The sequence below is a fragment of the Cyprinodon tularosa genome, unplaced genomic scaffold, assembly GCF_016077235.1.
Source record: "Cyprinodon tularosa strain WSP-4 unplaced genomic scaffold, ASM1607723v1 ctg419, whole genome shotgun sequence".
In the NCBI taxonomy this organism is placed as follows: Eukaryota; Metazoa; Chordata; class Actinopteri; order Cyprinodontiformes; family Cyprinodontidae; genus Cyprinodon; species Cyprinodon tularosa.
This window is the reverse complement of record NW_024039140.1, coordinates 242,701-267,879: the sequence shown is the minus strand read 5'-3', so window position 1 is coordinate 267,879 and position 25,179 is coordinate 242,701.

Sequence of the window (25,179 nt, the reverse complement as noted above, 5' to 3'; positions counted from 1 at the left end):
TGTATTTATTTTTATGAGAGACATTGTTTGGAGTGAGTTGGTAAAATTCCACAAGCCCTTTTGAATTAGTCAAAATATATAGAGATTAAAAAGTTATGTTTTCCACTGTGGTAATACACGTTTTTGTGGTGTAAATGAATTAATCATGATTAATGATTGTAAATTTTTCATTTTCTACATTTAATGCAACATTCCTTCTTTAAAAGAAGAATGAGAATATGCATTTCTTAAAAGAAAAAAATCTCAGTAAAAATTTGAAATGTAGGTGTGCATATCATTATTCTATTGCAGGGATGAAACACCTTTGTCTCAATTCTAAATGTCATTTTCTTTGTATAAACATCAATTATGCACACTTACTGTAGATTAATTACATAAAATATATCTCTCCAAGTATTATTATTATCATTTTTTTTTACATTTCTCATAAACATACTCAAGCTATAGTTGCACTTTTATGGAGTTTACAGAGAATAAAAAAAATGTTATTTTTGTTACTGTATCAGTCATTTGATTAAGAGTAACTGCCCAAAGATGCTATCCAGTTTCAGGAATTTTCAGAAACTTCAGCAAAAGCTTGTCCATTTTAGAAGTTTTAATTCGCTAATGTTTTTCCAGTAGAAAGCTTGTGCTCTGACACTAGAGAGGGCTTTGGACAAGATGTGTTTCCATAAATAAAATAATGGAAAGATACTTTTGTGACATACATGATGTGGTATCCTGACATATAAAATTATTAAATTGTAATTAACAGTGTTTTAATAAAGTATTACTTTAAGGGTTTGTTTATTTATGCAAGCACTTGGCTGGAGTTTTTTTGTGTATTTTTTTTTATCAATTCTTAAATATAAGCACATTTAACTCTTTTTTTATATAAGTTTATTTAAATTAGATTGAATTTGCAGTATATTTAATCTCATATCAAGCAAGTAAAGCTTAGTCATTCAGTATCCATCATATGACATATCCATGATGTGAATCTATTTTATTTCTGAATCAAATTTTCTAATATTAGTTCATTTCACTTGTTAACGGACTAGTTTAAATAATTTGTTCAAATACTATCAAAGCATAAATCTTATAAAAATATAGGTTAATTCAATTGTGTTTTTTATCAGGAAAATTCAGTCAGTTTTATTTTGATTTATTATAATGATGTTGAGGCTTGGAAGAGGGAAGTCTGCATGTCCCTACTTTGGCTGCTACTCAGAGAAGCAGAATAATATGAATGCATGAATGGATGGTGGTTAGAAATTTTGTGAAAAATCTTATAAATTCAATACAATCAAATTGTGTCAGTCCCTATATGGGCATCTTCCAGCTCTTTGTTTCGCAGCCCATTAAATAAACAAAATAATAAAAAAAAAAATCTGATTTTTCTTTTATGAAATAATGATTTACTTAACTGCACTCAATAATGAAATGATTGTGAAATAATTGTAAATTTTGAAAATATAATGTTTATGAAAGCAAAAAAATACCAACCTTTTTAGTGTTATGTACAGCTATCTTCCTCTTGGTCTATCTTATGCAGCTGCAATGGCTGTGTGGCAGTGTGGCTATATATAACCTATATGGGCCTCTTTTAGGTAAATTCAAATGTACTTTATTTGCATTGAAACAAATTGCAGCTTGTTAACGAGGTGTTACACTATCCTACAGCCCGCAAGCCCATACACAGAAAAACTGTAAACTGAAAAAATCTTATTTTAAAACCTCTTCACATGTATATATTTATGTGTAACTAACTAGAAATTTGTGATAGAGGAGTTTGAATTTGGCCCATGATAGGTTTTCGTTTGATGATTTATGCTCACAGGTATTGCAGGTTCTTTTAACATTAAATCAGCTTCTTCTGACTCTCCATAATTACTTCTGGGATATACACTAGGGACTGAAATTAGACTATCCTGACTGAGACTTTGAAGGTATAGTGGAGGATTTTCTTTTTCTGTGTGGATCATCAAAATAAGTGTTCCTCTTAACTGTCAATCATTCTGGTGATATTTTTATGTAAGGTAGTCCTACGTGCTCGTCACTATTTTCACTCTTGTGGTGAGTTAATGTCAGTTATTGTCCCCTTCCCCAACATAGGTGTCATGTCCCTTGTGACTGTACGCAGCTGCGCAGTGTGGGCTTAATCTGAGTCTAGTCAAAGACTGCATCAGGCCTTACCAGCATCACTTTGGAATCGGGCAGTGCAGGGAACTCGTTCCACTGTCACTGGGACATACATGTAACAACGATCCCCAAAACATGTGCAACCAAGCATCGGAACAACAGTCACCTGTTTATGGTTGTCATAAACTCCTGTGTGGGTAGAAGACGACTGCGCTGCTTGGGGCCACCTGATGGTTACGGTGACGAGGAGGCTACAGCAATAATTCGCAATGCCTCCCCCCTGCAGACCCTGTATCGTTTCTCTACTTCTTGGCTGCTTTAGGACACTGTCTAAAACAAAATCTAGTTCTAGTCCTAGTGGTTAGAGCATTGGGCTTTGAATCCTGAGGTTGTGAGTTTGATCCCCCACTCCCACAGACTGCCACTCTGGGTCCTTGAGCAAGACCCTTAACCCCACACTGCTCCCCTGGCGCTACACAATGGCAGTCCACTGCTCCCCAAGGGGGTGGGTTAAATGCAGAGAATTAATTTCGTTGCTCTGTACTTGTGACAGCTTGTCACAACAAAGAACAGAGGTTGCAGATGAGACCTGTGATGACTGCAGGGACACTTCTCAAACCTGTTCCATCAACTCCGAGATCCATGCAGGCTTCTCCTGCTTCAGATTTGTCCAAAGCGCAGCCCTGCACGCTGGTGGAGGTCCTCTTAGATCAAGTCATGCAGAAGCTCCCTCTCCAATGCCATATCTGGCGCATCCTGCAGGGAGGTAGGATGCACAAACTGGACTTGAATCCGTAGCTCCGGAGGGGACAGGGCCAGTGGATTCTGTAAACCCGAGGGCATGTGTACGTAAGCTCTGCGTGTGAGGCTCTCAATTTCATTAGCTAACACACGCAAAGGTTCACCTGACAACCTCTTCCTGGTGGTTAGATTAGTTTTTAAAGATGTCAGGCTGCAAACATTGCCTAAACACCTCTTTAACACTCCGAACAAGGCATCATAGTCTTTCCGATCCTCCGAACCACGCAGCAACAGGCAGTTCAGTGCATCATCCTGCAAGCAGATAGCTACATGCAAAGACTCCCAGCATGAACTACCATTGTACTTGGCCGTCTATAGCAGCACAGCAATATTATGTCTGCCGCCGTCGCAGAAAAGCTCTTGCTCGATTTAGCCTTTGCAGCTCCGTGTTCCATGCCTCACTTTCCTCTTTCCTCTCTGATTTGAATCCTCTGCTAAGAGACACACCGTCCCTGTTGCTGCTGTAGTGGCTACTGGCACTAGCAAGCCGAAATTGCTCACATCTGAGTATTTCTGCATATGACAATATTATATCTGGTACTGGAAGTTAGATGTATAGACAATAAAAAGGAATGGTGAGACAACTGCCCCCTGTGGTGCTCCTGTGCTGCCGACTACTTGATTGGACAGTTGATCCTTTAGTCTAAGAAACTGTGGTCTGTTTGTAAGGTAGTCTTTGACCCAGGTGATTATTGACGCCTCCAACTGAGTCTTCTGGGGTTTCTCACAAAGTAAGTCAGGCTGAACTGTTAACTGCACTGGAGTAATCAAAGAACATGATCTCCACAGTACTGTCCAAATTTTTTAAATAACAGTGGGTTGTTTAGAAGCATGTGTATGATGGTACCTTCAACCCCAACTCCACAACGATAAGCAAACTGTACCTTGTTTCTTGGCTTATGTGTACCAATAGAGGTCTCTCTAGGACCTTCATAATGTGGAATGTTAGGGCAATCGGTCTATATAAGGTTGAAGAGCTGCTACAAACAGGCCTTTTGGACTCTGGGGCTGACAAGATCAGGAACTGGTGACCTATTATTACAATTCAGTCTCTCCAGTTGCCTCTTCATTTGACATCTAGAGACAAACCTGTGGAAAGCAGAGGGATCATCAACATCTTCTGATTTGGCTGACAACAATCTCATAGAAACAGGGGAACCAATGGTAGAGGAGGGTGGGATGTCTATGTGTCTTTAGGCAGGAGAGAAAGATTCTGATCTTGTTCCTGAATTGAACCTATTTAAGGATGTATTCAGTTTATTGGCTCTGTCCAGACTTTCATCTATCTGATCATGTGTGTGCGCGCTTTCAGGAAATCCTATACACTACTGTTTATGCTCTAAAAACATTCTAAATGACTTTGTTTCGAGTAAATTCTGGATGCTACCCACTCAGGACACTTGGAATACATTGGACGAGCAGTATGGAGGAATATTGACACGTTTTTTGTGGACTTTTATGGACCTTTCTGCCTCGGGCACCATAGACCTCCATTATTTGAATGTCAGCAGACAGCAAGAAGCCTCCCAGATCTCCAGATGCATTTGAGATATCAAAAAAGTACTCCAGAGTGTTGTTCAGCATGGGGGTGAGTAGAAAATGAAGGCTAATCATGTTTTGGGTGTACTATTCCTTTAAGGGGAGTATTGGCACTTATTTGTTTTCACTTAAGCACTGATATGATGCACACACAAAAAATATGGAACATCGATTTAATGTATGATCTGAAAAGAGTTGTGTCATCAGAGAATACAAAAATGTGCAGCTTTAAATTGTCATTATGTTTATTGTTTTATTACTTTTTAACTTGATTGAGGAAGTAGTGAAAACAGGATACATAAAGAAATGTAAAACTGAGCCCTTTAGAACTTCAAACCTTTTAGTCAAAACAATTAAAATGATAAGACAACAAAACAGACAATTTCATAATTTATACAGCTCTATTTTTATTTTATGATTTCAGTTATTTTATTAGGAAAAAAAACTAACTCTGTAACTTTTGTTTTGTGCTTATTTTAATCTTACTTTCTAAATAAAAATACTATTCATATAATGCATTTACCAATCGTATTTAAGAAAGTCACTTACAGTAAGAAAATGTACAACTGTAATTAAATAAGTAACAATGGTAATTACAACAATAATGTGCATTTAAAGTTTAATGCTTTTCTCTAGAAAACAACGTAAAAAAAAAAAAAAAGCAGACATGGATTTAATAAGAGATTGTATTTTACTCACTGAAAAAAACACACTTCAAAACTGTAGCTCAGTCCCTATTACTCTATGCTCCCTAGCACTTTTAATTGTGTTTTTCTACTGTAAATAGCTTTCCGGGCCATGCCTGAAATTAAATAGGCATAGACTAAAACATTCCTTTCATCCACCTTAGTGACAAATGAAAAAGCCCACATCTGCAACGTTTGCACCCTGGGTTGTTAGGCTTTTTTCTCACTTCCGAAATCTTTTCTTATCAATGAAAACAAAGATTAAAGTAAGTGAAGATCACTTAAAGCTACAGTGTGTAATTTTCAGCGACATCTAGCGGTCAGACTGCAGACTGCAGCAACATGAACGTCTCCCCCCCACCGCTTCTCCCCCCCAACAGTACGGCGAGCGTTACGGGACAAAATGTCTTCCACGACGTCCGCATCACCTACCTTCTCAAGTGATGAGGTTTGTTTACATAGATAATTTTACAGATAGTATTTCATTAGTCTGTGTAGGGTATAGATTTCATGTAGACTTAAGATAATAAATATACCCGTTATTTTTTCTACGTCGTTGTGACGTTTTGGTGAGCTGCTTTGCATGGTGATATAAACAGACGAAGTAATTGTAGTCATTAGATTAACAGCGAGATTGTGTTCGCTGGAAGAATATATATTCCCCGTTTACAGAGTCCAAGTCTTGTTTGTGGCACGGGGGTTACAAGGCAAGGAAGAGGGAAAGGAAGAGGGCAGAGAGGCCGGGGTGAGCGTGCAGCTGGGGCCAGGCGAGAGAGGGGAGCCAGCGGGGTGAGAGCAGAGGAGGAAAGGCTTGAAGATCTCCAAAGGAGCCGGAGAGAAGTAACCCAGGTATATATCCAGAAAATTATTTTACAGAAAATTACTGAATCATTACCTGTGAAACGTCAGGGACGTTGCTGAATAAGTATACTGGAGAGTAACAGCATCATCACGCAGCATGTTATTGTTTTAGACAGGTCTGAGCATCCTGTACTCCAAAAACTGCAGTGATATTAGACAATTGTGTGTATAGGATTAATTACCTGTCCAAGAGAAAACTGGCAACTTGAGCGTCACTTTGAAAACCTTTTTCCTCCATCAGTGACTTCCATCGTGTAAATGCCGTGCCAATGTTGATCCGTGTTTTTTGTCGTTTCTTGTAACTCTTGCGTTTATTCTCGTCGTGTTTCCGCTTCTTAGATGACTGGGGTTCGGTGTCCGCCGCTTTTCGTTGTGATACAGAGTAGGCATGATCCTCCATTCGTCTGATGTTTGGCCACACAGTGCCAAACAGTTTGCAAAGTCACTCACGCCTGCCGCCTTGTTTACCTTTCTTGTTACCGAGGCGCAGTATACCTGCTTCTTCTTCTTCTTTGGTTTCAGGCAGACTAAACGCTTCTCAGGCATAATACTGCCATCTACTGTTCAGTACCGTCTCAGTTCATCTCTCTCAACTTGCCGTAGTTATTTTCGAGCGTCATGGGAGATCTCGCAATCGCTAGTTTGTTGCCTCTGCGCTGCCGTAGCGCAAAGATGTCAGCCTCCATGGCTGCGAGACCCGCTCCTATGTAATTATAAATAACGAATTCTAAGGCAACGCAAATGTTATGGTTAAAAGGCTGAGCTCATAGGTGATGATAAATAACATAGTTATGTATAATATATTAAATTTCTGAATTTATATGCCTGTAATTATTACACACTGTAGCTTTAAGATCAGGTGGGAAAAGATGTACTAAGGAGCAAATATAAGGAGGGATTGGTAGAGCATGGCACTAAATGCAGGTCAGTTAATCAGGAAAGTATGTAGGCACAGTGAGGAAAATTACCAATTTATACAAATGCATCTAAACAGAGATAGTCTACAGAGGAACTAAATCGAACTTAGATATAAGATAAATAATGTAGTTTACATAATGCAGAACAAAAATAAACTAAACACAAAGTAAAACATTTGTAACCTTTTGTTCAAATGTTTGCTTTTGAATTTTGAAAATCAGCTAAACAAAAACAAAAAAAAACAAAACAAACAAACTGACCATTAGAAAAGAAAAACTAAAGAGAAAAATGTATCTTTGCAAGATCAGTGGGGAGAGGCAGCCTAGTGACAAGGTCATAGATTTTGGAATCCTGAGGTTCTGAGTTCAAGTCTCACAGAATGCCACTCTGGGTCCCTGAGCAAAAGCCCCTTAACCCCAACTCTTCTCCCCAGGTGCCCCATGATGGCAGCCCACTGCTCCTCCAGCGGATGGGTTAAATGCAGAGGTAAATTTCTCCAATGTGAGATCAATAAAGTTCAATTATTATTATCACCTGCTTTGAACTACATTGGTTTTACTGTATGTGAAGATTACAACATGTGGTTCATAGTTGACACCTGATTGGAAGTAATTTTTCCACTAAATCTACAAGAGACATTCAAAGTAACTGTAGTGAAGCATTTTACAAACTTAATTGCTCTTTGATTAAAAAAAAAGAAAAGTTTATATATGAGGAACTTTTTATCTATTTCATCTATACACATAAGATAAAAAAGCTAAATAAAATACAGAGTCCTTAGTTGGTTGGTAGAAATGTTTTTAGATTACTACAATAATAATATTAAGAAATGAATTGGTAACATTCTGCACACTGACCCAACATGGATCATTGTGTTATGTCATTTTTAATTGACCTGAGTAGTTTCAGTTGTTCTTCACTTAGAATAGTATACCTTACCAGTAAACCAATAACTGTAATGTGTTCAGCAAAAGCTGTTTAAACTTACAGAAAAGTATTTCCAAACTACTGTTAAACAAGCTAATGATGTGAAGTGAAATTTATGTAATATTTGTTTAAGGATTAGTTTCAGTATAACAATGCATTTTGTCCTAAGATATTTGAACAAAAGGTCAAATGTTTGCAAGTATCTCATGCAAATAACTTCATGATGAAATGTTTCAGCCTTTGTCTAGAAAAACGTTTACCAATCAAATGTGAAAGCAGGTACTTCTACCTTTTGTCTTTTAACAGTGGTGGATAATCCAGGTCCAGATAGTAAAAAGGCAGTACAGAGATCATTTCCAACTATTTGTATTTCCAGCTCTGCAAAACAAACTGCCACGATAAGTGAAGAGGATGAAGGAAAGTTAGGCAGGGTTTTTACTTTTGGGACCTGGATTGTCCACCTCTGTCTCCTGATGCAGAGTTGTTACTGCATGGCAGCTTTTCTGCTCTGTGAAGAAACAGCAGAGGTAAAACCAGACTGCTGGGTAAGCAGAACCAAAATTCAGACAACCATACACCACATCTCTGAGCCACATTCAGCTCTTGTGAGTCATACAGAATATTGGTTGAAATATTGCCTACAAACCTCAGAAGGAGCACTCCAAGTATGGCCATGATAGTATGGAAGGCCCTCAGTTTTACCTGGTCAACTTTGTGCCTTTCACCGCCCCCTTCTCCAGGTCTTGAGTGGATCAGAACATAGAGCACAGAAATGCTGCAGAACGCTGTGGCAATTACAGCAAAACCTACAATGCAATATGATACTACAGTGGTCACAGTGTGGCTTGTCATAGACATGACACCCGTCCCTCCAAAAGATAGCAGCCAGAAAAGGACTATGATAAGGTTTCTTATTCTGATCCCATTTGTGCTCCTTAAACCCAGATAGATGACAGGGTGAACTATTGCTAGGTAACGCTCCACGCATGTTAGGACATGAAACAACAGCTGTGCAGAGAAGGTGACAGAGAAGAGATAGACACCAATCATCACCAATATTGAAATATGAGCATGAACGCCGCAGCAGCAGAGGACAGACCCCATCACGTTCATTAGCTCAATGACGACCATGTTATAGGTAAAAACATCAGAATGGCTGGTTGTTGTGCTTGAATGCTGATGCCTTATCCGTTGGTATCCTAGATAGAGAACATAGACGCAGAGAGGAAGGAGAAGGAGGATGCACATGGCACCGAAGGCAGTGATGCTGAAAGTACCAACTTCTGAGTTCAAGCATGTGAACATGAGGTCATGGATGGTCAGAGAGATCGAGAGAGCAGGGATGTCAGAAGTGGAATTTAAGGAAGCGCTGTAGTTCAATGTCATAACTGAGGCAAATCAGGAAGTCTCGTGAGAAGAGTCTGAGGAAGGCAACAAATATAATAATAATAATAATATCTTTATAAGGAAATGACTGCAATTGCAAGAATATGTTTAAAAGATGACTAACCATAGACAGGTTCTAAATTGACAAGACAAATTGACATAAAAATACAGTTATTTTTCTATTTGAAATAAATAAATACTGTTTTGTGTTACCCTAAGACTTAACCTGTATCTATTACGTGGATAATGAATGGTTTTATTTATTGACAGAGAAATACACAAAGTTTATTCTGTAATAATAATATTTTTTATTTAACATTCTCCAACATTTCAATCAGTTATTCATCAACGAAAAGATAACTTCATACCAGATCAAGGAAGATATGTTAAATGAGAGCTTTGCTTTCTATTGTAAATCACCATAAAAATGCCAATAACCTGCAAAGTAATCATCACTTCTTTTAAAACAATTTCTACCACATTAGGTTTTCTGTTAATTCTAAAAAGGAATTCAGATAATAACTAAAGTTGAAGAAAAAATGCAAATCAATTCAAAAGAAAAAGAGATCTGCTAGCAAAAAGAAAAGAAAATAATAAAATGTGAGGAAACTTTCCAGTCATTTTTTGAAGTTTTTGCAAATGTGCTCTACACTAAAAAAGGTATATGCAAAATGAAAGCCTTAAAACAAAGGCTCTCTTTAGTAATAATGAGGTCTTATGGAGAAATCTCACCTTTTGAATGCGTTTTAATCCTGAAGTTAGATTTCCAGCATATACAGTCAAATTTAAAGCATCTGTTGGCTGGTGTATGCTCCATAAAAACCAAAGTGTTTGTGTTTTCGTGTATTGTCTTCTAAACTACATTATGCAAAGTAGAGATGATTACAGGCAAAATGTATGAAATGTTAGACGTTTTCATGTGCTAGGAAAATATCTTCTCCAGGATATTATACATATTATCATATTTGGCCAAAGGTTACTGTCTGTCATACACAGATATCTCTGGAGCCCTAGATTCTGTTTATGTTCCACATTATTTCACAAGGTCTGCTACTAAAGAATTGTTTGCACAATCTTATATTTTTTTTCATTTTATACTGGAGATTACTACATTTAAATAGCAATTATAATGCACAACCCAATATTTACTCCTGGTGTGTTACAACATGTATAGGTTGTAGAAAAAGGATGCCATTTAACCACTCTGAAACTAAAGAAGTGCATTCAAATAGAAAAGTTGAATTGATCAAACAAAATTGATTTAAATATGTTGATTAAACTGTAGTATTCATCTTTCAGAAAGTAGATGGAAACATCAACAAAGCTTGCTGTTCATTCAAATCAGTTGTGTAACTTATCCCTTCCAATTTGTTTACCCTGAAAGCCCTATTAAAATGGACCAAAATACAAATCACATGACAACAAATGACGTTCTTTATCTTTTTTTTGTATTTTATTTTTTGAACTCAAGCAAGTTGAATGACCCCAATATGATCTGGTTCACGTAAAGTCTGCTAGGAGACTCAGAAGGCAGGGAAACATGGCCCTGCCTTCAGATGACAGTTTAATCAAAGATGCCTTATCATTTGATTTTTAAAGTATGCCACTTTGGTATAGATGGAAAAATCACAACAAAATACAGTGGGGCAAAAAAGTATTTAGTCAGCCACCAATAGTGCAAGTTCTCCCACTCAAAAAGATGAGAGAGGCCGGTAATTTTCATCATAGATATACCTCAACTATGAGAGACAAAATGAGAAAAAAAAATCCAGAAAATCACATTGTCTGATTTTTAAAGAATTTATTTGCAAAATATGGTGGAAAATAAGTATTTGGTCAGTTACAAACAAGCAAGATTTCTGGCTCTCACAGACCTGTAACTTCTTCTGTAAGAGGCTCCTCTGTCCTCCACTCGTTACCTTCATTAATGGCACCTGTTTGAACCCGTTATCAGTATAAAAGACACCTGTCCACAACCTCAAACAGTCACACTCTAAACTCCACCATGGCCAAAACTACAGAGGTGTCAAAGGACACCCGAAACAAAATTATAGACCTGCACCAGGCTGGGAAGTCTGAATCTGCAATAGGTAAACAGCTTGGTGTGAAGAAATCAACTGTGGGATCAATTATTAGAAAATGGAAAACATACAAGACCACTGATAATCTTCCTCGATCTGGGGGGTCCACGCAAGATCTCACCCCGTGGGGTCAAAATGATCACAAGAACGGTGAGTAAAAATCCCAGAACCACACGGGGGGACCTAGTGAATGACCTGCAGAGAGCTGGGACCAAAGTAACAAAGGCTACCATCAGTAACACACTACGCCGTCAGGGACTCAAATCCTGCAGTGCCAGACGTGTCCCCTTGCTTAAGCCAGTACATGTCAAGGCCCGTCTCAAGTTTGCTAGAGAGCATTTGGATGATCCAGACGATGACTGGGAGAATATCATATGGTCAGATGAAACCAAAATAGAACTTTTTGGTAAAAACTCTACCCGTCGTGTTTGGAGGAGAGAGAATGCTGAGTTGCATCCAAAGAACACCATACCTACAGTGAAGCATGGGGGTGGAAACATCATGCTTTGGGGCTGTTTTTCTGCTAAGGGACCAGGACGACTGATCTTTGTGAAGTAAAAGAATGAATGGGGCCATGTATCGTCAAATTTTGAGTGAAAACCTCCTTCCATCAGCAAGGGCATTGAAGATGAAACGTGGCTGGGTCTTTCAGCATGACAATGATCCCAAACACACCGCCCGGGTAACGAAGAAGTGGCTTCGTAAGAAGCATTTCAAGGTCCTGGAGTGGCCTAGCCAGTCTCCAGATCTCAACCCCATAGAAAATCTTTGGAGGGAGTTGAAAGTCCATGTTGCCCAGCGACAGCCCCAGAACATCACTGCTCTAGAGGAGATATGCATGGAGGAATGGGCCAAAATACCAGCAACAGTGTGTGAAAACCTTGTGAAGACTTACAGAAAACGTTTGATCTCTGTCATTGCCAACAAAGGGTATATAACAAAGTATTGAGATGAACTTTTGTTATTGACTAAATACTTATTTTCCACCATATGTTGCAAATAAATTCTTTAAAAATCGGACAATGTGATTTTCTGGATTTTTTTTTCTCATTTTGTCTCTCATAGTTGAGGTATATCTATGATGAAAATTACCGGCCTCTCTCATCTTTTTGAGTGGGAGAACTTGCACTACGACGAATGATAAATGGATTTTTTACAATCGGAGAATAAACTGAAGTAGTTTATGTAAGTCTCATAGTTGGAAATCAAATGAAAGTTTATGTACATGAATCAAATAAATTGCACTGTGACATTTTATTTGATATACAACACAAAAACGTTCATGTTTTTATGTTGTTGCATAACTTACAATACCTTTTATCTACTTACTGGACATTTTAGCTTTTTAACAGTAGATGCACAAAACTTGGAAATTGACAACATAGAACTGAAATGCAACTGAACATTTTTATGTACTCATTCTAGTCTATAGAAATAAACTGCCTAAGAGATCAGATTTCTTACATAATGTGAAGAGACTCAATAACATAAACTCTAAAATAAGGATCTAACCCGGTAAAAATCAATTCTCTTGCGTTGCTGATTAAATTTGTTTTGCTGGACAAAAGTTTGTGGTTAACTAAGCTAAGAAAAGATTCTTTGTTCACATTTTCTGTTGCTTTTAACAACATCTTATTTTTCTTCGTCTGCAGAAACTGCAGAAGACGGACCAGGATGCAGGCTAGGGAAAAAAATAAATAAATCACACAACCTTTCAATTCAATTCAGTTTATTTATATAGCACCAGTTCACAACACAATTCATCTTAAGGCACGTCAGCCACATCAAACGGTCAAATGGATTAAAAAAATTCTATCGAAAGCCGGGTATACACTCTGCGATATTTTTAATCGTTGCATGCCGCTACATCTGATCGCCCCTCATTACCCCCATTACACTATGCGATGCACGACACACGATCAGGCTGAAAGTCGGCCCGATCAAAACATTCTCACCTGACTGGAAAATTGCCCCGAAAAGGACAAACAAATCGTACAGTGTATGCCTGGCGTAAGGAAAACCAGTTGATTGCATCAACTCATTGACTCAAAGGCAATCCCTCACACCAAGCATGAATGTAGCGACAGTGGAGAAGAAAAATTCCCTTTTAACAGGAAGAAACCTCCAGCAGAACTAGTTTCAGTGTGAGCTGCCATCTGCTGAGGCCCACTGCTGTTCAAAGAGACAGATTTTTTTTTACAATTAACATTGTTGCCAGGTAATGCGTTTGAATGTTAACATAGTTGGTTGTTTGTGGTCTGGTCAACCTCTGTCTGACAAGTGAAACAATTTGTTCAGAGAGGTGTTCATTACCAAATCAATATGTCCACTGAGATGGATGTTTTACTGGATTCATGTCAGTTGCATTCAAATGAGCTGTCATGTAAATATCAAATAAGCTCTTATGTAAAGCATGAGAACAAACACCTGGGTTTATTTATTTTATGTCCATCATGACCTCCTCATTCATTTTCTTTTGAATTGTCAGGCTGAAAGGGTCATTTGGTAAATTCTTGATTAATAGTTGGTTCATGTAAACTTGACTTAGTAGAAAGTACAATGACTGATCTCTCAACATGAAGATTTGTATTCTCTTCACGAAGCCACATCACTGTAAAACACCAGGAAAATATGGTTCTTGTAGTGCCCTAAAAATGCAAAGAAACACAACAAGAAATATTTCTTTGTTTGATCTAAAAAAAAAAATAAGTTCAGCAAGTGTCTAGACAGGAATAAGTTGTCTAAAGGCCTTTTTTTTTTTTTTTTTTGTATTTTACTTCTCTTGGCTTGCTGATTTTGTACTGTAAGTTGGTTTACCTAAGTAAGATAAAAAAAAAAAAGTTGCAAGAAAATTATCTTCATGAAGTTAAACACTTACACATTCCCGAGTTACTTTCTCTCACCTTATCAAGTTTAAATAATTAGTTTTTCCCCAAGATGCAGTAATTATATCGCTTTATTAAACTTGCATGAACAACACGATCTACCTCGTCGTCTATTTTTGTTAGCATCATTGACTTCTAATAGAAACATTTTATTTAAACAGAGCTCTAACAATGTGAGAAAACATTGCCCTCCAGCAAGCATTGCTAACTGTTGAATAAAAGTAAACATAAACTTAAAGGGACATCAGCAATTATTTTCAGTTGATATCTCGCTCCATTTTTCATTAACTAGGACCCCAAGATAGCTAAGCTCCGCTACCTGGGACAGGAACTCTCCTAAAACCTGAAAGGGAGAAGCCATCTTTTTGGTCTTGGAGAACCATGGCCTCATATTCGGGGGAGCTGATTTTCATCCCTGATGCTTTACACTCAGATGCGAACCGCCCCAGCGCATGTTGTAGGTCTTGGCAGGAGGAGGCTAACATTCACAGGGGATAGGTCTGACTTAATGCCAGCAATGTAAAGGGACCATCAACCTTCAAAGCACTGCAAAGTAAGTTTATTTGTATAGTACAATTCAGTACATGGACAATTTAATGTGCTTCACATGAATTGGATAATAAAACAGAAGAAAAATTAAAGCAGAATAAGAGCAAATAAAGATACAAAAAAATATGTGTAAAGTAAATACAACAGTTGGACCACAACCTTATAATTATACCTCAGTTAACAGTTTAACTTCAATAGTCAACAACAGTTCTAACAATTGGTTTTTAACTTTGACTTAAAATAACTCAGCACTTTTACAGCCTTCAACAAAATTGTTTAAAAAAATAAACCAATGAAACAGACCTGTAAATAAATAATGGTAACCCATAGGAAAGAAATATGTGTCCAATAAGGCTGGTTAATTCAACGTCCACTAATTAGCATTACAGGTGTCTACAATCTTGTAATCAGTCAGTGGAGCTATGTATAGGGCTACAGGTAGTCACTGCACTGTTTGGTGACATAGTGTGTACCACACTCAACATGGACATGAATGAAAGACTCACAGAACATTAGATAATAAATTATAGACCAGCATGTTAGAGGTAAAGGCTACAAGTGTCATGATTTTTGCTCTGATGCCTGTTTTTGTTGCACATTTCATTCTCCTTGCTGGCTCCACCCAGTTTCTCATTAACACTCATTATATCCACCTGTTCCAGCTTCTATTCAAACTGCTTGCTCCCAGTCATCAGTGCCAGATTATTCTTTGGCCTTTGATTTGAGAATTATTCTTGTGAATGAGGACAGGAGGGACAATCATCTGAAACTTCACAGGTCAGAAATAATAAAGTAACAATAACTAAGTGAAATTTAGGAGAAATGAGAACTTTGTGCAAATATTTGAACTAAAGGATGACACCTTTTAAGATAAGCAAGATTGATGATGACTTAATGAGTGAATTGTGCTAGGTATGGCAATATCAGGGCACAATTTTAAATGTGACCTGATTTAAAATGAGCAATACAGAAGCTTTATTTTTCAATCATGGGAATGGTTACCTTAATTGATTTTACCTATAGCTGTAATGAATACAATATTAGATGGAACCTCAGAGGTGCAATAGCTCATTATATAAACACTTATGGGAACTTTTTGAAATTCATTTTACATCGGAAAACATTTTTAATGGACTATGGCAGGACACCTTGCATAGAGGAGATGGACTCAAATTCAATAGTTTCAGGAACTGTAAACTGGCATTTTTTGGGAATGTAGGAACAAGTCAGGGTACAATCCTGTGCTCTGAACGGATTAACATCTAAATATTACGTTCCACCTGAAGGAAATGTCAATACTTTAAACTAAAGGCACAATTACAAAATAAAACAAAATACAATTTATAAATATGACAAATTCAAAGATGAGATACATATTTAGAAAACAATATTTTATCATATGCTGGAAAAATAAATAAATAAAACAAAACCAGAAATGTGTTAACTGAAATATTCCAGAAAAAAACAAGGTATCATATGATAATGTTATCAATAAAAAAAGCAAAATTATAATTTAGTTAAAGTAGAATTTAATTTTAAAAATCAATTCAACCTGGAGAGACTCAGACAGAGAGAAACAATGAGAAAGTTTCATTGACATAAAAATATGTCTTTGATACTCGAGCAGAAAACGTTGATGCTGAATGCAGTTGATCTGCTTTAGCAGGTCGATCTCGGCCAGATATGATTTCTGTTGGCATTTGATTCATATTTCAGATGTTTGTAATGCTTTTTGGGGGAGTTTCATCTGGACACTTTAACCCAACAGTAAACTGTGTTGTCTATTGTCAGGCTCAGATCTACACTCACTGGCCACTTTATTAGGTACCCCATGCTAGTAAAGGGTTGGACCCCCTTTTGCCTTTAGAACTGCCTCAATTCTTCGTGGCATAGATTCAACAAGGTGCTGGAAGCATTCCTCAGGGAGTTTGGTCCATATTGACATGATGGCATCACACAGTGGCCGCAGATTTGTCGGCTGCACATCCATGATGCAAATCTCCCGTTCCACCACATCCCAAAGATGCTCTATGGGATTGAGATCTGGTGACTGTGGAGGCCATTTGAGTACAGTTCAAGAAACCAGTCTTAGATGATTCCAGCTTTATGACATGGCACATTATCCTGCTGAAAGTAGCCATCAGAAGTTGGGTACATTGTGGTCATAAAGGGATGGACATGGTCAGCAACAATACTCAGGTAGGCTGTGGCGTTGCAACGATGCTCAATTGGTACCAAGGGGCCCAAAGAGTGCCAAGAAAATATTCCCCACACCATGACACCACCACAACCAGCCTGAACCGTTGATACAAGGCAGGATGGATCCATGCTTTCATGTTGTAGACGCCAAATTCTGACCCTGCCATCCGAATGTCGCAGCAGAAATCGAGACTCATCAGACCAGGCAACGTTTTTCCAATCTTCTATTGTCCAATTTCGATGAGCTTGTGCAAATTGTAGCCTCAGTTTCCTGTTCTTAGCTGAAAGGAGTGGCACCAGGTGTGGTCTTCTGCTGCTGTAGCCCATCTGCCTCAAAGTTCAACGTACTGTGCGTTCAGAGATGCTCTTCTGCCCACCCTGGTTGTAACGGGTGGTTATTTGAGTCACTGCTGCCCTTCTATCAGCTCCAACCAGTCTGGCCATTCTCCTCTGACCTCTGGCATCAACAAGGCATTTCCGCCCACAGAACTGCCGCCAACTGGATGTTTTTTCTTTTTCCGACCATTCTCTGTAAACCCTAGAGATGGTTGTGCGTGAAAATCCCAGTAGATCACAGTTTCTGAAATACTCAGACCAGCCCTTCTGGCACCAACAATCATGCCACGTTCAAAGTCACTCAAATCACCTTTCTTCCCCATACTGATGCTCGGTTTGAACTGCAGGAGATTTTCTTGACCATGTCTACATGCCTAAATGCACTGAGTTGCCGCCATGTGATTGGCTGCTTAGATATTAAGTGTTAACGAGCAGTTGGACAGGTGTACCTAATAAAGTGGCCGGTGAGTGTATAGTCTAATTTATGAAACAAAGAATCACGTTCCAGAGGACCCTATCTTTTCAAATTTTTTTTTTTGCAGTGTGGTCTTTTTTTTTTTGCTCTGTGTAGAAACAACAGAGGCAGGACCAAGCTGCTAGGAAGAGATAACCAGCATTCAGTCAACCAAACAGCACAACTATCAGCAGTATATAAATACTGTCTATCAAGCAGAGCTTGCACACAAACATTACCCCCAAATCTAATCAAGAGCACTGATAGTATGGCCACGATGGTATGAAATGCCCTCAATTTAGATTGGTTAACCTTCTGTCGAATGCCCCCTTTTCTGCCAGGCCCAGGACTCACCAAAACCAAAAGAACTGAGACGCTACAGAGAGAGATTACAAGTAAAGCAATCGATACTGTAACAAATGAGATAAGAGTTAGAATTCTTTTTTGTGGTAAAGAGAGATAGCTCAAGCCGATGAGGCAAATCAGCCAAACACAAGCGATGGTAACATTTCTCATTCTTATGCCTTCTGTACTTTTCAGGGCCAGATAGGTAATGGGATGAACTACTGCCAGATATCGTTCCACACAAGTCAAGATGTGAAACATCATCTGTCCAGAAAAGACAAAAGCAAAAAGGTACATACCTATATATTGCATCAAAGGGATATTTGTATGAACACCGAAACAACTCAGGGTAGACCCTAGGACACACATCAGTTCCATTATGACTATATGGTAAGTGAAAATGTCAGAGTGACTCACTGACATAGTTTTGCTTTGCTGCTGACATCGCTTAACACCCACATAGAGCACAGAGATACACAGAGGGAGGACGATGAGATTGTTCAAAATGGTGAGGAGAGTTATGCCTAAAGTACCAACTCGGGTATTCCAGCAGAAATGCAGGCAATCAAAGACATTTAGACAGGGGAGATGTGAGGAGGTGTTTGTGAGAGTTGAAGAGTTTGCTGACATACCTATGGGAACAGATGAGAAAATGTTCATGGAATACAATATAAAAATGCAAAAAAAAAAAATTTTATGCAAGGTTGCATGATAGAATAAGACCAACCGATTTTTTGCTTTGCCTTTTGAGCTCTCTTTTGGATTTAAATAGTTTCAAACTTAAAATAAATTATATTTCAAAACAAATGTTATATATTTGTAATGCAAAGTGTTGGGTGGATATATTGTTAAAACCAACATTTTTAACATGAACATGGGCTTGAAATTTAAAGCAATTCATATCAGCATCTTTCTTTAGAATAGAAGCGGCTGGAAGTGTGGAGTTGCGCATCCAGAGCTCTAAAGAGTAATCTGATACAAACAGAGATGGGAAGTAACGAAGTACAAATACTTCATTACTGTACTCAAGTAGATTTTTCTGATATTTTTACTTTACTTTACTACTTATTTTTATGGCGACTTTTTACTTCTACTCCTTAAATTTTTACACAAATAGCTGTACTTTCTACTCCTTACATTTTAAAAAATTGGCTAGTTACATTAGTTTTGAATACCCAATTCAATCTAATTGGATGGGAATCTCGTTGCATTTGACGCACCACTACAAGATGAATCGACAGATTCTGTGGTTTTCATTTGCGGCGAATCATTGCAGCTTGGTGGCGGTGGCGTTAGCATAGTAGTATGGACGACGAGATGATTGAAAATTAACACAACGGAGATCTAGTCCTATTGGCAGACATCCATTTAAAATGTAGGCAACGGCATGAAAAAAGTGGTTTCTACTTTTACTTTTATACTTTAAGTAAATTTACAAGCCTGTACTTTGTTACTTTTACTTGAGTAAAGAAGTTTAATCAGTACTTCCACTTTTAACAGAGTATTTTTTAACACAAGTATCTGTACTCATACTCAAGTACGGAACGTGAGTACTTTTGCCATCTCTGGATACAAATTGTGTAAAGGTAGAAAAAGTAAGAAGGATGAGCAACCTCAAAATGTGTAAAAGAAATTACCTATACATTTGCTATAAAATTATAGCAATGTGTTTATACTTAAATTACCAAATAACACAATTTCCAACATGCTTTATTCCAGTATAATGAAAATAATATCCGAAAATTAGTATAAAAACCTTGACACCTTTTAAATTTTTGTCATCTTTTGGGAATGCCTATTTCTCTTTCTGACAGAAAATGATCAAAATCATTTTACATCTTTATCTGAAAAAATCTTTTCATCCATTCAGTCCCTGACCCTCACGTAATTCAGTGGCATAATTTGAAATTTTTATAAAAATGTTATGCCAAGATAATTTTTTTTATTTCGGTTGCACAGCAATGTGTTTCTGGTCTTTACCATTATAAAGTTCTTAAATAATCTGAATATCGTTTTTCATTAGAAGCTAATTGAATATTATATTTAAAAAAATGTTTTTCTCTTCCAGTTCAGTAACTTAATTCAGATTAAAGAAACAAAAAAATAATCGGATTGTACTGTTTTTATGGAAACAAGCAAAAGGGTAAAAAGGTTAACCTGACTTAAATTATGTCATATAAAAATGCAGATTGGAATCTTTCTAATAACATGTAGTCCACTCAAGGCGAAAATATTGCAGGTTTGTGTACATGCCTACTCAAGTCAGCTTGCCTCATTCAGAATATTTTGATCCTGACTGCTTATCAAACTGTTAATCAGGCAGAACCCCTCAGGCAGATTTCAATTTTTATTCCAGTCCTGCAGAATCCTTCATATTCCAACTGACATGAAACATGTTTACTCCTATCTGCCATTTACTCTGTTTACTTAACTCCTTGTGAATGTTGGACTGTCTCAAACAAGCACAGCTATATGTCCTGTAAGCAGCAATATATTTTTATGATGTATCTTAAAAAATCAAATAATGAGACCTTATAATTGTTTGTTTAGAGTTTCAGCTACTTGTTTATAAGTATGTTTTTTACATCTGCAAAATTAATTTTAATGCACTTTAACATTATCAGAAAATTATCAATGGCAAGATAAAAGTTAGAAGTAAATTACACTGAAGAAACCTACTTAGTTTATAAATTTCTTTCAATGCAAAATTCTAAGAAAGTAAAAGAACTTGAAAACTCCCTTAATAACTAGTAGCTGTATCATCTATATCAAAACAATAAAAATTAAACTGAAATTGTCATAATTATTATGCAGTCATTGTACTCACTTGATTGGGAGTGTCTGGTCTGTGGTACTATGTTTGTCTGAACTGTGAATGTCTCTTCTTTGATTGTGAATGTATTTGTTTTTTTACGATAAGTTTACACCCAAAACCAGCCATAAATGATTTATGTGGTTTATAAATGAGAAAAATAATTATAAGTTTAGCCATTTATTAAGAGAGTTTGACAGAATTCAAAACAGTGTAATCTAAAGCAGGCGTATATTTAAATACGTAACCAAAATACCAGATTCTTTAGTTGTCCAAAGACATTGTTTAGGCACATCATCATAACACCTGTATGTTTTAAATGAATGTAGCATTAATTCAGATCTATCTGTCTGTCTCTCTGTCTGTCTGTCTGCTTGTCTGTCCATCTGTGTGTCTGTTAAAAATACCATCTACCCTTCAAAAAGCGATTTGAAATACCATATCCTACCAGTAGGTGGGAGTAATGTCATCATTACCCACATAGTGAAATCTAAAAAAAAAAAACATCCAGAATATGACATTAAAACATGATTAGCCTTCATTTTCTACTCACCCCCATGCTGAACAACACTCTGGAGTACTTTTTTGATATCTCAAATGCATCTGGAGATCTGGGAGGCTTCTTGCTGTCTGCTGACATTCAAATAATGGAGGTCCATGGTGCCCGAGGCAGAAAGGTCCATAAAAGTCCACAAAAAACGTGTCATTATTCCTCCATACTGCTCGTCCAATGTATTCCAAGTGTCCTGAGTGGGTAGCATCCATAATTTACTCGAAACAAAGTCATTTAGAATGTTTTTAGAGCAAATGACTTTGTTTCGAGTAAATTATGGACGCTACCCACTCAGGACACTTGGAATACATTGGACGAGCAGTATGGAGGAATATTGACACGTTTTTTGTGGACTTTTATGGACCTTTCTGCCTCGGGCACAATAGACCTCCATTATTTGAATGTCAGCAGACAGCAAGAAGCCTCCCAGATCTCCAGATGCATTTGAGATATCAAAAAAGTACTCCAGAGTGTTGTTCAGCATGGGGGTGAGTAGAAAATGAAGGCTAATCATGTTTTGGGTGTACTATTCCTTTAATGCATGGGCTTGGGTTTGCATAGGGACCATAGGGACATGTCCCTACCAAAATTTTGAACCGACCTAATTGTCCCGACCAATAATTGGATGTGAGCAACATGTTTATAATTTACAGCAGTAGTTATTGCAGCAGTGGCTTCTTTTCCTCTCGCAGCTCCTCTGCCTGCTCTCTCCGGTCCCTTTCATGTAGCAGCGCATGAAACTGTGCTGCGCTGTTTAACTCCACTCTCATTGGTTGTTCTGCCTTAGGTCCCGCCTTCTCTCTCTCTGATAGGCTGTTTTCTAGTCTGTCTGTGCTTGGAGCACAAAATTGAAAATTTATTCACACTAGAATGCCGCGGTTACTGCAATTAATATTAGACTGCAAAACTAGTCCCAATAAAAAAAAAAAAAATAAATAAATAAAAAAGGAATATCATGTACACTAAAAAACAAAAACCTTTTTCTTTTTTTTTCTTTTTTAAAACGAAATATTCTGAGTCAGCCAGAAGTTCTGAAGACTGCTGGAAAAATGGGCAAATAAAGGCCTTAAGCCATCAACATTTCTGATTCTTAGCCACAGCCAATTAAGAAAGAAAATGTGAGGGTTTCCTTTTTACCGATATTTAGTTGCTGTTACTGTTTTCATTTTTGTATCACTCTTTCAGGTATAATTATTAGCAGGTGTTATTTCTTTTATAGAGTAGCCTATAACAACAAGAAATGGTGCCTAAACATCTGCTATTTTTTGTTTAAATAGCATAATTAGGGTTCCACATAATAATAATAATTTAATTGACTATTTCTACTTCTAGAAATAGGATAAAGACAAAAACAAACAGAGGAAGAATATTAACATTGATTTTATCTTACATAGATTTCCACACAGTCTATAAGTAAATTAGTACAAACATTAATGTCTGGTAAACATGCTTGAATCTGACTGTTTATTTTGGATATTATTAAATTACAGATAAGATAGTGTTATATTGTCTTTTATAATTGTTAAAAGTGATTTTATATTTTATTACACTTAGGCTCATGCTCAGTGTTGTGTTTGTAGATGATGCCACTAAAAAAGAAAATAGACATAAGGAGCTATTTAAACAGTCAGACAGTAAGCAATATAGGACAATGATAAAAGGTTGTGTTACATTTAATCCCTTACTATTAAAAATGCACTTATAGATTATATTATTATAGGAAACACAGATATCCAGTAATAATGATGCAGGGCAGCTTGTAGGTGAAGCAGCTGCCCTTCAGTGATTCTGGTGATGTCTAAATAAACCAGGTGAAACTAAAATATTTCCTCTTGATGAGTTCTGGATGAAGAATATTGACAGACAAAAACATTTTTTTAATCTTATATATTATATATATATATGTTGTATTTTTAAAATTTTGGTATAATTACTGATCTAAGTGGGTTGCTCTGTCGGAGAAAGGCATATTTTACATTTTTATTATGTTTTAGAGTCTCTATTCTCCAGTTAATGATGAATCACTCACTAAATTAGTTGACGATTATTGAAATAATCAATTAATATGATTCATTTTTCCAGTCCCAGATAAAATACATGAAATGGGCAACACAGAGTAACTACAGCCCAGATGTTCCACTTTTATAGTGAAGTTAATATTTTAATGAATGTATTATTTTGCTTGATACAGAGAGAGCATAGTAGGTAAAAATAAAAGAGTGGGGTTTAACTCTGCACAATTCTATATCTTCAGAAGAAAATACTGTATTTACCTTCTCTCTTAGTCGTTCAAATGAAACCATTTTCAAAGTGGAAAACAGTCCTAATTCCACATTGATCAGAGCCGGTGATACTTCAAACATTAATAAACAGCATCTAATGAGTTTAGTGCTCATACAATTTTTATTAATGTAGCAAAATGATGCTATTCTATTTTAACAATGAATTCCTCTTATCAGTACGGATCCTCACACTGTGCATAAAAAAGGACATGCATATTGCATAGCACCAATGACAACCGACTGATAGTGTCCCTACCAAAGTTCAAATCAAACCTACGCCCTTGCATTAAAGGGATAGTTCGGTATTTTTGACATGAATCTGTATGGCATCCCGATCACCAGCGGCATGCAATCACACTGACTTACCCCTGGCAGCGTCCTGTGAGCAGAGTTATCGTCCAGTTTTGGTCAAGCCGAAAGTAGTCCTGCAGGTTTTTAGGAACAGCGAAATAAAACGTTTCTCTTCCCAAAACATTATGTGTCCAAAAGAGTGATATTTTCGCATCCCAAAAACATTGTAGTGGAAAAAGTCACACGTCGTTATCAATTGGTCCTATTTTCTCTCTGTTCGTATCAGTGCGCGCCGTCATTCAGACAGCGAGCCCAACAACAGCCATGTCTCCCTCCGCCGCGGAAGGAGACATGGCTGTTGTTGGGCTCGCTGTCTGAATGACGGCGCGCACTGATACGAACAGAGAGAAAATAGGACCAATTGATAACGACGTGTGACTTTTTCAACTACAATGTTTTTGGGATGTGAAAATATCACTCTTTTGGACACATAATGTTTTGGGAAGAGAAACGTTTTATTTCGCTGTACCTAAAAACCTGCAGGACTACTTTCGGCTTGACCAAAACTGGACGATAACTCTGCTCACAGGACGCTGCCAGGGGTAAGTCAGTGTGATTGCATGCCGCTGGTGATCGGGATGCCATACAGATTCATGTCAAAAATACCGAACTATCCCTTTAATGGCAAAAAATTGTACTAAAAACATTATACAATAATTTGAATTGTCTCAGAATTGCTTTCAGTCTTTAACTTCTGACACGTTTCAGGTGTCATGCAAATTGGAACAGGAACACACAGGGAACACATATACAACACAATACAACTTCTATTAGATTAAGCTTCTGTGAAATCTAACTGTCCACTTAGGAGGCAACACTGATTAAGAATAAATATTATATGATGTTGTCTACATTAAATTGACAACAGGTAAAATTATTGGCATTGAGCAAGACAAACTCAACAAAGGTGTGGTTCTGCAGGTGGGACCAAAGACCACTTATCATTATCTATGCTTTCTGGCTGATGTTGTTTGGTCACTTTTTAATGATTGTGCTGCTTTCCCTCTTGTTATTGTATGAAAGGGACTCTGCAACCCAAACAAGGGGCAGAGGTAGTGCATCTCATCCAGGATGGCACATCAATGCGAGCTGT